This window comes from Saccostrea echinata, unplaced genomic scaffold (genome assembly GCF_033153115.1).
Source record: "Saccostrea echinata isolate AGI-Se365-2 ecotype Australia unplaced genomic scaffold, CSIRO_AGI_Sech_v1 ptg000009l, whole genome shotgun sequence".
Lineage (NCBI taxonomy): Eukaryota > Metazoa > Mollusca > Bivalvia > Ostreida > Ostreidae > Saccostrea > Saccostrea echinata.
The window spans coordinates 28,763,471-28,775,535 of NW_026889758.1; the positions used below are offsets into that span (position 1 = coordinate 28,763,471).

The following is a 12,065-nucleotide window of genomic DNA, read 5'->3' on the forward strand; positions in this document are numbered from 1 at the left end:
TCTAGTGCCAGCATACTTATCCTCTAGCATTGGTGTCATCAAATTAAGCATAGAAACATGGATGGATTAATTTTTTGTTTTCAAACAGATTTGTCAAAAATGATAAAACTAATCTATTTGCGCCAGGTGAGTGAAGTGTCCCATGAATCTCTCTTTGATACACGTTTTGAACTTTATATACAACATACATACATGTATAATTTATCCTCATTATATTTTTTCCATGTGTTTCATATAGTTTGCAGTTTTTATCTTTCCTTGCGTCACACATATCATAAAAGTAGTAATTTAATTTTAAAGAACATACTTACTCCAAAGATACTACACATATACAGGACAATGAGCCATGCGTTTTCTTTTCTTTGGTAATGAACTGCAATTGCAAATGATTAAGTTCAGGATGTTCTTAAAACGAGCTTACATCTCATTCAAACAGTCATTAGAACGTTTATATTTATATAACAAGATAGACAGTGATATAGAGAGTGATATTTTGTGGCATACGGATGTCAAATCAACTGCTAAAGGTAAAAATATTTAAATTGAGAGCCACAACTGAATAATAAGTAAACTATTCAAATGGAGAGTGCTCAGTTGATATGCTTTTCTGTGAAGTCGATATATCTATGGATCGACATCATAAAAGGGCTATATTTATACAGAAGAGCAGAAAGGACTGTCATATGCAGAAGATGAAAGCGCCCCTTCTAAAACAGACGAAGATACAGGCATGGTGAACTTTTTGATATGTGGGTCAAAGTTGAGGATCAAGGTTACAAACAAAGAAAAAAGGTGTATCTAAAGATAAAATTCCATTTATAAAGCTATGAAAGTTACAGGTTTAAACAAATGCAAATACTTAATAAGAAATTGCTTATTACTTCTAATGATTTTTTTCTTGTATTTAATCAGTAATTTGTGCAAAACTAGCAAAGGGGGAGTTTCGATAAGGCCGCTTATCGGCCCACTTATTTTCATAAAAATAAATTTCGTTTTATTTTTTCAAAATTGGTTTAGAATTCAAGATATATATGTTAATTTTTGTTATTTATATTCCAAGAGTTTATATGAGATGAATTCACACCGTAGTTGGCACATTCTTAGATGTACCCTCAAATGATTTAACATTAGGCTAATGGGAAAATACAAGAGGGTGGCAATTATAAATCGATGGTTAGAATATGAAGTGTATGAGGGACACTCACCTATTTTTCTTCAGTAATTAGATATACTCTGCACACTATTATCTTAAAATATGATGAGTGTCGCGTGTGCACTTCATATCCAAAAATTGAAAATTGTCTAAAATTTGCATATCTTAAATTAGAAGCTCCTGGTTACTTGATCTGACGCCGTGTAAAAATACAAAGCCAAAAGTAGCATATTTTTTCTAAACCAAAGAGAACTCTCGAAAATATTAACATAAGAAAACATAATCGTATCCTATCGTTATTTCCATACTTATTTCGTCGCCCGCGTATAACTATAACGTCACATATTTAGCTCACCTACACGAAGTTGGGGGAGCTTTTGTAATACCATCGTTATAGGCGTTCCAGGTTATTAAAAGTTTTTAATCATTTTCTTCATATCATCAGAGTCGCCTGATCTAGTGTGTTTTCTTGTCATCTGTCGGGTTTCAGATGCTGCATTTTCAGTTAAAGAATGTCCAGGTTAATGTTCTTAAAGCAGGTTAATGTTTATGGAGCAGTGCAGCTATAAGCACTTGTTGAGAAGACGTGCTTTATGATGCATCTTCGGATGCACACTGTCAGACTTGCTTCAGACGCTAGATCTGACTTACATTTTCTTGATGAATACTCAGGGTATATATTTTGGAGCATGTCTCATTTTCATGTAACTATAATCCCTATCTTGAAGAAATATGCACCGATCATGCTACAGATGCCGGATCTTACATTTTCCGAATGACTGACTGAACTAAAGAGAAGTTTGAGGATTAGTCCATTCATTAACTTTCCTTATCAAGGATATGTTTATAGCCATTCCTTTGAATAGAAACTCTCCTCGCTTCAATCTGTTAGAGAAGGTTCACATATAATTCCGTGTGGTCTACATGTAGGGAACGTAGATTACTTTTAAGACTGGATGTTGATTTGAACGTTTCTGCAGGATATGATTTAACACATACATTTGGTATTTACAAATGTATTTTAAATTGCGGCTATGGTCTAACAAATCAAATAGTGACTAGAGTTGGTGAAACAACATAAGCATCAAAAGGAAGTTGGGAAGCGCGAGGAATTACATGTAGGTCCTCGCTTGCCTGAATGTCTCTTTTTTGCTGAAAACATAACCTCTTTATGTGCGTAAATACTTTTAAGTTTAAGAATGAATAGAAGACATGCACTCAATGTATTTTAGTTTTTTTATCATTTGGCTATTTATTCACGCATTCTGTAAGCATTAGCAATAATAGTCCACTATCGGCACACCAAGTATAACCTGGTTTCCATTAAAAATTGAAAATGCCCTATTTGAAAAATCATTGAAGCGGAAGAAAATGCAAACTTGATCTATAACTCAAGTTCAGCACATATACCAAAACAAAAATCAGCTTAATGTATGCGATTTTTTTTTTTTAGAAAAAACAAAACAAAACAAAAAAACCCACTTTTTTTAAATTTATAAATAAATATTCCGTCAAAAATCAATGAAGCAGAATTTCACACTCGAATTCCAAACTGTTTCTCATCAGGATACACTATAAATACCAAAGCCAGCTCAATATCTGCAAGAGTTTAGAGAAAAGTGCGAAAAACCAAGTGGAACAGACTGACAGATAGACAGAGGGACGAACGGACAAACAGGCGGACAGACGATGAGGAAACCTATAGAATCCTCCGGCTTCACCGGTATGGGACTAATAATTACTGTCTTGATAAAATATTTTGACTGGTAGTAATACGCTTGGTATTATTAAATACAATGTACATTGCAGACTATGATTTTTTAAAATATACTTTAAAAGTATAAATAGCTGCATTTTTTAATCGTACCGAATTCCGAAATCTACTAATTTCAAGATTTTTTTTTTAAATTCAATTTAATGATATTACGGTACATTTTTAATACTATATTTAGCACAATAACTTTAGTTGACAAAAATGTGTTGCAAACAGTGTCAAACACCTGTCAATGGCAGTTTAAGATTATCTATCTCTTGTCTATATATCTTTACACTTGCTTTTCTACGTACGGGAAAATGTTATATATTGATTATTAAGTCTAAGTATAAACTGTCGATTAATTCATGTTTTGAAAATTCCTGTCTTTATTATTCATATACGTTTTATATGTTACATTGATCCTCTTTGAAAGAAGAGTTACAATTAAAACACGAGAAAAATCTTGCACCTTAAAACGCATTCAAATAAAATAAATATCATTAATTTTCTGTAAAGAAAAATATTGAAATTGGTTATTTGATGCCTTTATTCACATTTGTAATATTTCATTTATGATTTTGACGTTAAATAAACTCCATTACCCCCTTTAAATATGACCCCTCCAAAAATATAGGGAAGAGGGTATACTTAAATTTTTAATTATCACGTGACCAGAAAATGTGCAGTATAAATTTTTTTCATAATTTTAGGAAGATAACACTTATATCTACAACATATCACAATTTCATTACATTTCTTGAGGGGCCGAAAAACAGCCTTATCGAAACTCCCCCTTTGAAAAATGCAAAATCCTTAATAAGAAATTACTTGTCACATCTAATGATTTTTTCCCTTCTGTTTAATCAGTAATCTGTTCAAAATTGGTTTGATGTAGAACTGTATAAAGTTTTGGTATATCAACATTCTCTATAAAGTAATTGTAGCAGTAGTGAAAGCAAGATTGAAACTGAGGGGGGGGGGGGGCTTACTATGGGGGAGTCGGACTCAACAACTAGTGGTGGACTATGTCTTCTCCTAGAAAAGTGTGGCTCTAGACTGTGACTTCCTGAAGGGTTCTCCTTTTCTGAAGTCAGATTTCCCCCAGAGGGAAGTCTCACTCTAGAACAGGGCTTCCTGGAGAAGTCTCACTTTAGAGCATTACTTCCGAGGGAAGACTCATTCTTGAAGAGGTCTCACTGTACAATATATATATTGGAAATTTAAACCTTACTTATGTTATACATCCTCCTCTTTTCTCCTGGCTTGGAACAGGCAGGCGAACCTGGCAGAGTTAATGATTCGACAAACAAAACTGCAAGTAAAATAAAACATAAGATTAAAAGCATTTCTTGTAAACATAATGTATATTTATACAATTACTGTGGAATCATCAGTGTTTGTGGGGGACCAATGTTCGTGGGTCACTCTTATCCACGAATTTACTTCCCCATTTATACATCTGTATACGAGTTACCCACGCTCTTACGTCCCCACGAATCGACAAAATTTTGCTTCCCCACGAACAATTGACCCCCCCCCCCCCACCCCCGAATAAAAATGATTCCACAGTAACTAATTCTTATACTCTCTTAATTTGATGATTAATTTTTCAAAATCCTTCGACATTCTAGATTAATAAACATAGATAATCAACTCAACGGATGAAATCTATAAGCGAGATAAAGTGTCTCATCAAACCAATATATAATAAAATATAAATGAAACTTTATTTTTATAATGTTTCAACTTCTTATTTAAAAATTCACCAGAAGTCAGTCTGGATCAGTTTGCCCCCTAAATGCATCATCTATGCAAGCTGCTTCAGGTTAAACTTTAAGTTACATATGAATTTACCTGCATTAAAACATAACATGTCACTTATCTTGAAAATATAGGTAAGATGCAAAATCAGAAATAAGCATGATTGGTAGATTAATGATCCTGTATATAGTGATTCTTTTCTCATTAAAACGACTGGTTTTTCAAGCAGAAGGTGATTAAGATCAAGAAATTTATTTCACGCTTACTTATTGAAAAATAATTAAAATATACAGTTTGAAAAGATTATGTATCCTCCAATATGTAATGGTTATATGCGAATTATATATTAAAAATAATAATAAATAAGACTTAACACAGTTAGTGCACTTATTTATCGATATAAAACATGTCCATTATGTTAGATATTAGACTGTCCGAGGCGCGTTAGCGTTATCCGCTTATCGGTACTATGTTTAATAATTTGAAAACAACTCACTAAATCCTCAACTGATTTGTTGATATAGGTAAACATACTCCTCGGGGTATAATTATCATACATGAGCCTCTACAAAAAAAATTTGAATTATTTGAAACTTCGTCACAAATGCCCGTATTCACACCTGTGTTTAAACCAGGTTTACCACTAAGAACAGCTTACATTTTTTAAATCCGTTTCATACCTGTTTCTCAGAAGTGAGCTAAGCTCACAAATTAAGCTGAGCCTAAACCTGGTCTAGGGTAGGTTTAAATGTTGATTTATTGTTCTTCTAACACTGGAGGACTGCAAAGATTAGATGAAGAGGCTGGATCTCATTGGAAAAAGATAGAAGACAACCGAAAATTATCTGTGACAGATTGATGATCTTGCACAAATTCTCTAATGCAAAAATGCTATTCTGCTTATTATGGACATGCTGAAGTGTGTTACATCAATGTTCAATGCCATTCCCAGGTGGAAATTTAAAGGTGATTTTACATTGTCTCCGATTTGCAACTTCGCACCCTATTGTGTATAATTGCAAAGGCAAGTTGTGTGTGTGTGTGGGGTGGGGGGGGGGGAGATTTGAACCCATGCATACGTGTACAAGTAGAATGAAAGTGACCAAATAAGTATTGGTGCTTTTTATTCCTTTAAAAAAAATAATGAATTTTATTTGGAAGATGTTTCTTTTTTTTTTGAGTGGGTATGCCCGTGCCCCTAAAGGAGAAAAATTCCTGAATCTGAATTGTGTCTTTTGCTCGCTTAGAAAATTTAATTATAGAGTAAGTGGAGGTCTTTGTTATATTGAATTAATTAATTTATTGATAGTAATGGTGAGAACATTGTCTCTTCTCAAAATAGGAGGTCGCTCCTAGTAAAACATTTTCCATGAAGGAATGAAAGATTTTCTATGAAGATATATGTTGTCTTTTCATTTTCCTGTGTCTTCGTTTCTTTCTCTGGTTAATATTATACCAAATGCTGTCAAAACAAGAGATTGTCTGCAGTTTAGGTAAAACCAGTTTTATTTTCAGTGTGAAACACAAGTGAGGTTTACGTGAGCTCAGCTCAAGTGGGATTTAAACCCAGTTTACTTGACTCTGGCTTACTTAATAAACCTAGCTTACCTGAGCCATAGGTATGAATACGGGCAATAGTTTCATTTTTTCAAAATCAGATTTGGACACGCGATGTGAGGTATTTAGATTTCTGTATGCGCGGATCCAGGTAATTAGAATAAATTTCTTTAACTCAGCATATGTCTCTTGATATTGGCTAAATACGTGTCAAATATCTCATTGATATTTCAGGACAAAAAAAAAGTGATGCCAAAAAATGATGCTAGAATGTCATGAGTGCAACACGTTTTTTTTTAATATCTGTGAAATAAATAATAATAGTTTAAGACTTTATATTGGAAATTAATACTTTCTTAATAATATTCAATGTATTGAGTTTTAAATGTTGATTGTAGTAACTTTTGTTTGACTAAATTATGGTCGTGGCTGACGCTGAAAATAATTTATTCGATGTCAGGAATGCATCATAACAAATGTAGTGTTGCAAAAAAAAAAGCAACAACAACAACAAAAGAAACACTGATTTTAAAAATCTCCTTGAAAATTTAGTCAAAAGAAGAATTTTCAAAGTGTAAAATAATATCTGATATACGATTTTAAAGTTAAAATTAATGCAAGGAAAACGAAACCATTGCGGCTGCGGAGCATCACTCATTATTCATTCGTCATAGAATATAATCCGATATCTTTGAATATACAGACATTTTTCAGATAAGCTTCATTTTTGTATCTAGAAATGTTTTTCTTTGAATAGAAACTGTTGCGGCTGTGGAGTATCACTCATTATTCATTCTTTATAGAATATATTCCGATATCTTTAAATAAACAGATATTTTTCAAATAAGCTTCATTTTTGTATCTAGAAATGTTTTTCTTTGAATAGACACTGTTGCGGCTGCGAAGCATCACTCATTATTTATTCTTCATAGAATATATTCCGATATCTTTGAATATACAGACATTTTTCAGATAAGCTTCATTTTTGTATCTAGAAATGTTTTATTTACACAAATGATATATTTTCGTGTTTTGTAAGCTGGGTAAATTACGGAAGCCGGTAGGTGCCAGGTAGAGAAATATTTTATTTGGCGGCCGCCAAATAATTATCTGGCGGCCGCCACATAAATAGTCGCCAGATAAAATATTTTTTCTACCTGGCACCAACCGGCTTCCGTAGTAAATCGATAACCTATCATCGTTTTAGATAACTCTAGTCCCTCTAGGGCTTGAGTAAAAAACTTTAATTTGCCGGTCATTATTTTTTAATTCATCCTATATTTTATTAGCCATCGCATGTACAATGTATATATGCCGGTTCTGAAAAATAAAAACATCAATAAATCACATCGTATTAATAATTTTAATTAGATATGAGCTATTATATAAAAAAAAAAATACTGCCTGATTTATACTTATGCCAAGTAAATAGATTTTCCGCTTTCCGTTCCGTTCCATTTTCCGTTCCGCGTTTTAGCAACGCCCTATGCACACAGGTCACGTGCTTCCTACAGTCATGAGTGCCTTCAACACACCCCTGTCATTAATTAGTTCGATAAATATATAATAGTATGTTTGCCATTATAAATAGATACTTGCTCTAAGGTTTGTCTTTAAAAGCAGCTATGTCTAGAACTCTACTTTTAACTGGAGACGTTCTTGTAAAATTCATTTTTTTTTTAACCTGTCTGAGAGGATCAATAGATTTAAAGTTATCGGCCTTTCAGGTGGGCGATAATAATAGTAATAATAATAATAATATAGTGTAAATAACAGCAGGCAAGAAGCGCTCACGCTTGGCTAAATCAGCATGACGTGTTCAATTACATGGCGGATTAGAGAGTGACCATAATACTAACCTTGTTTTTTTCAGTCTCTGTTTAGTCTCTGTTAATTAACGTAGCCTATAGTAACGACATGGGCACGTTATAATTTTAGAAGTGGAATGGAGCACTCCATCACGAGAATACACACAGTAAGTAGATTCGAAAAAAAAAAAGCGAATTAATTCGAAATATTTACATTTGCTGTGTTTTTCTACCAAGCCAACTGTGAAATTGATTTGAATGCCATTTTCGTGTATACTCACGCGTAGACATATGCACGGAGAAACTTGCGCTAAAGTTACGTCACAATGAGGCTACAGAGACGTTAATAAAAATGTACCGATATAGGGCAGCGAATAATTCAAACATTGAGTATATTTTTGGTGCTTTTAAACATGTAAAATGTAAATATAAGAAATATTTTTAAATTTTGTATGAATTATTGGTGTGTAAATCACACAGACTTGCACGTACAATATAGGCATATTTTTATGAAGCTAGCGCGCTTCATGAAATATGCCTACGTGACAAGTCTGTGTGATTTACACACCAATAAATCACACAAAACTTAAAAACATTCCTTATATTTACATTTTACAAGTTAAAAAGAACCAATGATATACTCAATATTTAAATTTCTTGCTGCCCTATATCGTTACATTTTTATTAACGTCTCTGTAGCCTCATTGTGACGTCACTTTAGCGCGAGTTTCATCGTGTATATTTCTACGCGTGAGTATACACAAAAATGACTTTCAAATCAATTTCACAGTTGGCTTAGTAGAAATATACAGCAAATGTAAATATTTAAGGAATGAATTAAATAGCTACCCAAGATATACTGGTATAATCTGGGTTGGGGCAGTTTACGCTTTATAAACCGCGAAGCGGTTTATAAAAAAGCGTAAGCTGTTCCAACCCAGACCAGTATAACTTAGATAGCTATTAAATTCATTCCTTATAATTTAATTTTCCATCATTAAGTGTAAAAGATAAGACAATTTCTCCTTCAAAAATGCCTTCAAATTGTACGTATATTAAATGTAACGTCAAGCGGATTAATACGTTTTTGACGTAAGTCATTGTGACGTAGGCAACCCAGGTTATACGCTACATTCTAATTTTTTTATCCAATCAAATGACGCGTTACAACCAAAATTAAATTAAACACCAATAACTCACTCAAAACTTAAAAATATTCCTTAAATAAATTTAATTCGAATTAATTTACTGAGAATCAAATTACTTTGAATTGATTCCGTGTGAACGCTAAGGGTGAATTAAAAAAAATGACCAAACGCATATTTATCAACCCACACTAAAAATACAGGCAATGAAAACAGATTTCTATGTCTCAGCATATGTCTTTAGATAGTGTCTCAATTAACAAAAAAGTTATGCCCAAAAATGATGCTAAAATTGTCAGGAGTGCAACACCTTTTTGTGACATTTTGAAATTTCAATATTTTTTGGAGATCTGTGAAATAAAAAATAATGCTTCATGTTGAAAATAAAGATTTTCCTGATAATATTCAAAGTATTGAGCTTTAAATGTGGACTGTCATAACTTTTGTCTAATCAGGTTGTAGTCACGGCTGATGTTTAAAAAATGTTATACCATGTCAGGAGTGCAACAGAAAAAATGTAGTGTTGCCAAAAAAACATCAATTGCAAAATTCTGATAGAAAATTAAGACAAAAAAGAATTTTGGAAGTGTAAAATAATAACTGATATACATTTTAAAACTTAAAAATGTTATATGAATCACAAGCAGCATTAATGAGAGTCAAGTATATGTGCATACCCAAAAATGTCATTTGATGTTTTGCTCCCAAGCATGAAAAAACTGTTATCATTATATGATTTTCTGATTTTTATTTTGGAAAATAAAGACACAAAGAACATTTTTACCAAATAGATTTATCAATTACAGGATCTGTCTGTGTTTCAGATCCATATTTTTCTATGGTCAGGAGTGCAACACATTTTTTTAAAGATTCAAGTTGTGTGACGAAAAGACTTCTATTCATGCTTAGAAGTATTCATTAATTAATAATGATCTTTTTGTATAATTTAATGCTAAATTATTGACAGTTTTATTATTAAAATCCTTCCTTTTTCAATTTCATCAATTCAGATGTGTTTTTATCTATTTTGTGATTTTTTTAATGAACGTTAAAAATAAACACACTAAAACATTGTCATAAAATTCAAGTAATTCCTCCTCAACTTCACTGAAACAACAGAACAAGTTCTTATGTAATATTCACTTCACAATTCTACTTTAAAGGCCCCAATGCTTTTGGTCAGGAGTGCAACAAATATGTTAGAATTATAAATCATCCAATAAGAATAAAAATAAAGAAAAAATGATGAGTAGAATTTTTCTGGTGGGTTACTGTGTTTGTCTTCTCAAGGAAAATATGCTTTAAATTATATTTTATCTTCTAAATATATATTTAAGCTAGTTTTTTGGCATAAAATAGGGTATAATTCCAGATAAAATGCGAATTTTAAATACTTTCATCTGTTTTAATTATGAAGTATTGGACTATAAGTATTGCACAATTTCATTATCACTTGATGTTGCCCACACTTTTTTTTTAAACTTTACTGCAGTCAGGAGTGCAACAAAACTGATTCATAATTACCGATGCTTTTTAACTATCTTTACTAAAAAATAAGTTGAAAAAAATGCTTGATACTATTTGATGTTCAAAACACTATGTCTATCAACAAATTACAGAAATTTTACAGTCAATTCAGGGAATAGTTTTCATCATTTCAGATATATTTTAAATACAATTTATATATATTACACTTTGCAAATAATCATGTTTTAAGGTCTTCAAAATATGAAAAACCTGCTGTAAACGAGGAAAAATATCAACATGACAAATTGATTTACAAAGTAAGAATGGGTTATTGTGTGTTATAATTTTTAAAACAATGTTAAATAAAATACGTATCAGATGTCAGGAGTGCAACACAATAATGTAACATAGGGTCACTTCAAAATCTAGTATTTTTCGTAAGAGAACTCGTATATAACAATTCTTTTTGGCTTAGATTTAAAGAATTGATTTGAACGGACAAAAAAGTGAATTTTGGGGAATTTTATTGCTTCATATTTTTTTCTTATTAAAACTTTTCAAACCAGAGTTGAAAGAAAAATGTAAAATAACAATCAAAAAGCCACTTTTTTGTTACATGTACAAGAGAAGATACTCATTCAAGGTCTAGATTTAATAATTTATACCCCTTTTACCACTTTGAAGCATAAAAAACTATAATTTCTTGTGATTATGTATTTTAGAAAGTCTTTTAAGGTGTAATGATATTTTCTTTTTTCAAAAGAAATTTTACTAATAAAAATTCTGAAACTTTTTAATCCAATTGTCTATTCTATTGCCACTTCAGGATTTTAAACTAGAATGCATTTACAATATGATGATATAAGTGAAAAATGTTATAAGTAGTTGAATTTTGCCAAAAAAAATCAGTTTGGTGGTCTTTTTTTTTTAATTCACCCCTAAGCGAATGCGTAATAGCAAAATTAAGACCCCTTGCTGCCACATGGCCAGATATCAGTACGTATGCTAATTTTTCTGTGAAAAAGAAAAATGAAGTTTATCACTTCAATTTTATAATAATATTTAACGTTACACTATGGCATTCACGCATCCACGCTCCGCCCACCGATGGCAACGAAAGTCACGTGGTTGCAGACTCCGACAAACTAACGTAAACAACATGGATGCGAGTTACAGAAATCGCACAGAAAAACTTTTCAATCGGCTTGTTTGCTCACGAATTTATACAGAAACGTTTGTCAAAATGTAAGATATGTTTCAGAGAGATTTCAATCACAAAATTTTAGTAAGTAGAAGAATAATTTTAACCTTTACCTATCTAGATCGGTACTGCATCCGATTTGAAGGTCATTTCAACTGTCTCCGAAATATTTACTGTTCTGATACGTACTGCATAGTAGATCAGGGAACGTTTTTAA

At 31.9% G+C, this 12,065-nt stretch overlaps 1 protein-coding gene across 1 annotated transcript in view; it reads right to left on the reverse strand.

Moving 5' to 3' along the window:
- Positions 1–4,226, reverse strand: part of LOC133183556 (uncharacterized) — a 41,463-nt gene extending 37,237 nt beyond the window's left edge. The window contains exons 1-2 of the mRNA XM_061318498.1: positions 4,141–4,226; positions 312–373 (exon numbers count right to left, since the gene is read on the reverse strand). The gene's annotated coding sequence lies outside the window, so the exon portion shown is untranslated. The remainder of the gene's footprint in view (positions 1–311; positions 374–4,140) is intronic.
- Between the last annotated feature and the right edge of the window lie 7,839 nt (positions 4,227–12,065).